Source organism: Andrographis paniculata, unplaced genomic scaffold (assembly GCF_009805555.1).
Source record: "Andrographis paniculata isolate CXL003 unplaced genomic scaffold, ASM980555v1 Contig55END, whole genome shotgun sequence".
Taxonomy (NCBI): domain Eukaryota; kingdom Viridiplantae; phylum Streptophyta; class Magnoliopsida; order Lamiales; family Acanthaceae; genus Andrographis; species Andrographis paniculata.
Window position 1 is genome coordinate 4,992,902 of NW_026137590.1, and position 3,998 is coordinate 4,996,899.

A 3,998-nucleotide genomic window follows, 5' to 3' on the forward strand; every position below is an offset into this window, starting at 1 on the left:
TGGTGTTAGCAGCCGACTAGTATTGCCTTATGAATTGAGATCGGGCATGAACCTTCAGTTCTTGGTCCAAGTCGGCTTCATTTTTCTTGTACCGATCAATCAGGCGCTGTTCTTCGCTTATGTGGCCTTCCAGGACAGATTTTTCTTGATGGAGTGTTCTTAATTCCGTCTCCTTCTTTCGAATTGATTCATCTATGTTAGTCTTGGCACTAAGGAGGTCATCGCAGAATCACAGACAGATGCGCAGACACAACTTCAATCGTAGAAAAAATCACGACTCAAGACAAAATCAAAATCAGAAAAAGAAAGGGCTAGAAAGTATAAAAAAATTTCAAAATTTGGAGACTTTAATCGTACATCCCAAGTTGAATGTACCCGGAGAAATGCGGGTTGGTATGCTATATCTACGGCAGGAGAAAAACAAGCTTTGATACCATATTAGAAATTTTGGGGGAAAATAAAGAGATTGTCTTATTGATCATCAAAATAAAGAGCCTATATATAGGCAATACAAAACAAACTCGATAGACTCAAATATAAATCTACTAAATTTACGAAATCTAAAACTGAATATCTAAAATATCTTAACATACTAGAGTAGTTGCGCTTCACATTCTTCTCTCTGTCGGATGACTCCAATGCTGAAAATACATGTCTTTAGCACACCGGCGTGAGTGGGTGACCTTGCCTTCCAACAGCGATGGTGATGGTTTCTTCAAAGTGGGAATCAATTCGTGATTTTTTTAAGTATGGGGAATGGAGAGTTTCGTCTTAGTCTTATTTTATTTATGGTAGTGTCGATTTCTATGACTTCAAAAGATTTTTTTTTTTAATACCGGATATATGCATTGCAACCAATTTAATAACAAACCAACTTCCAAATGTAATTTTTACGCATTGTGATCTTACACAATCCAAAGTCATGGCACTGCAACTTTGATTTTTTTGTCACCCAAACAACATTACTAATACATTTTTTGTAACAAAATATTTGTTATGGACTTAAATCTGGGCAACTAATTAATTTTTATATTTTTTGGTAGTGAATTTAGCTTAACATAGTATAGTTCTTAAATCTGATAACTTCTACTAATCTTCAAATTATTAAGTTGTCTTCTCAAGATTCGAAAGTGAGCCTAAAACCTTGATATTTCCTTGGAACTCCCATAAAATATTCCATATTTTACAATATGTTACATATTACATATATATATATTACATATTACTTCATTGGTACATATTGAATATACATGAAATACTATTTTAAAATAAAATATCATAACAATAATAAAATATTTGTATATCATACATTATATTTTGTAAGCCAACAAAATATTAAAATATAATATCAACACAAAACAATTACTACAATTACTACCCCCGTCCCAATCATATTCATCAATTTTGTTTTTTTTTGTGGATTTTAGTATATTGTCCCCTCCGTCCCACTAAAATTGTCATCGTTATTGTAGACACGAGAATTTAGGTAAAGTATAATTAGTATGTAATTTAAAAATATATAATCAAAATAATTATAGATTAAAATTAAGATAACTAAATAGTTTAATTAAGATTAAAAAAATTACAAATTATAAATTTTAAAATGTGATTAAAGTGTATAATTATATTTACAAAAAAGAAAAAGACAAATTATATAGGACGGACGAAAATAGAACAAATAGAAACTTTTTTGAATAGAAGAAAATAGAAAAAATAGACATTTTATGTAGGACGGAGAGAATAGTATTTTATAGGTAGTAATAGTACAATAAAAAATTAAATAAAAAAATAATTTTGTCTTTAAACCGATTCACCTTTTAACGACCTTCTTTGTAATATTATGTAAAGTGTAGTTGTATTTTTTTATATTAAATATTATTTTTACTAAAAAATGAAAATACATATATTTGATCTGGAAAGACGTAAATGAAAAAATGGTTACGTATGATAGAGATGGACGTAGTATTTGACATTGTTCTAATGAAATGCTAAAATTTCAAGTCATCCATCCCAATTGATTTCATCATTTGTATATTTAAATTTACTTAATGTTGTAGTACAATTAATGATATAAAAGCACAATACGAGAGACAGAACAAATGGACTCATTCTTATTCTTTAATTTTTGTTTACTTTATCTCGTATCAATTATTATTATTTAATCTGCCATTTATTTTTTCTTCAAAAGTACGATATCCCATATCATTTTATTTTTTTATTCAAAACATAAGATTAGCAATTATTTAGAAAACTAAAGTAAAGGCTTAGGGCTACATCAATTTTTGAAATATTTGTAAGAAAAAATAGTACACTATTCGTTTAGATTTTTTGTGGACACAAAGACTAAAACAATAATGATACTACCTCCATCCCATAAAAGGGGCATTATTCGTCTTTTACGTAATTGTACTTAACATTAAAAATATTCTTACATTTGTATAATTTACTTTACAAATGTTATTGTATTTGTATTATAAGAGACTAATAAAAGTATTTTTGTCTTTGTCTTGTACTACGTAGTGATATAATAACTAATATTCAAAAAATCAATATGCAAAAAATTCATGGTACTCTTTTATGGGACGGGGGTAATATTTTAACATTAAAACAATACCAAAAAAACTGTTTTCTATTACGGCCGGAAAATCGTAACAAAAAGCCATATTTCGTGCAATTTGCGTATTTGCTACGCCTTTGTTACGACTTTTTTCCGTAATGTGTACTCGCGTAACGAATGTTTTTTGCCACGCCACTTTTCGTAACTATTACGATCGGTCAACGCTCCCTGAAGTATGGTATTTGTTACGATGTTTGTTACGAATTTTCTCTCGTAACGAAAGGTAGATCCTTCCGCGCGTGTGGCAGGACTTTTAGTTACGGTATTTGTTACGGAAGTTCCTCGCGTTACAAGTGTTTTCCATTGACCGGTTGTCAGAACTTGGTTTTTGTTACGACTATTTGTAACGGCATTGAACCCCGTAAAAAAAATATTACCTACTTATAGTCACGAAACCGTCTGTAACAACAAATATCCAAAGACCACTTTTTGTAACGATTTTCTGGCCTTTTGTTACGGAAAAATAGCGTATTGTGAAAAACAGGGGGTACGCTGCAATTGAAATTGTTCGTAACAAATGGACCTGCTGTGATGCGTATGATACGAAAATAAATTACGAATACAAAGATTGCTATAAACATCATCATCATTACGCCCCGCGCAAACATTAATTCATATTAAAATCTGAATTCCATACCTACCAACAAAGTAAAGCAACCCATAGAACAAGCCTACTAGTATCTACACATCAACAACCTGTTCCGCAAAACGTGCTTAACAGTTCAAACAGAAGTAAACAACGCAATAAGCAAATACGGTTATCCATCAATCCCATTAGGCACATTTTTCACCATACGAATTCAAACCACAAAGGTCTACGCATCAATTCCAGACATAGTTCAACAAAAACTCAACACAATCCATCCAAAGACAGGTTCGACATTCAATCCATATGACAAACGGGGCAATTAACATGGGTGTATCGGTACCAACATTTCAAGCCCGGCGCATGAGCTGCAATTGCCAACACAGAGATTACTTTAAGTCATACTTCTTATAAATTTCGGAAGGCAATACAAGAAAGGTATTAAAGTAGATCCTTACGTCGTTGTAGCTCCACTCAATAGGATCTTCGCCGACGACATCGCGAAGGGTAGTCGCCCCAGAAATGGTCGGCAAAATAAGGGGTGTGTCTGGGACTGACGCGGATGTCACGAAGACCTTGACCAACGAAAGTGTGTCACCTACAGCATTCACAAGAGCAATTTTTGATTACATTCAAGCATATATATCAACAGACGTTCTAAATCATAAAAAATATGAACAAAAAAACTAGGACAGAATGAAGGTTAAACAATCAAGCTACTACATTTCATTAAAAAGATATATAATTGAAAACACAACAATAGGTGACAAGTAGAAAAACAAGAAAAACTCCTCT

At 31.8% G+C, this 3,998-nt stretch overlaps 1 long non-coding RNA gene across 1 annotated transcript; it reads right to left on the reverse strand.

The window, feature by feature from the left end:
• Window positions 1–3,206: 3,206 nt before the first annotated feature.
• On the reverse strand, window positions 3,207–3,751 carry LOC127256443 (uncharacterized). The gene is made up of 2 exons (XR_007839853.1): window positions 3,662–3,751; window positions 3,207–3,571 (listed from the first exon to the last, which is right to left on the reverse strand). It is a non-coding gene; the product is annotated as an uncharacterized LOC127256443 (long non-coding RNA).
• Window positions 3,752–3,998: the final 247 nt, after the last annotated feature.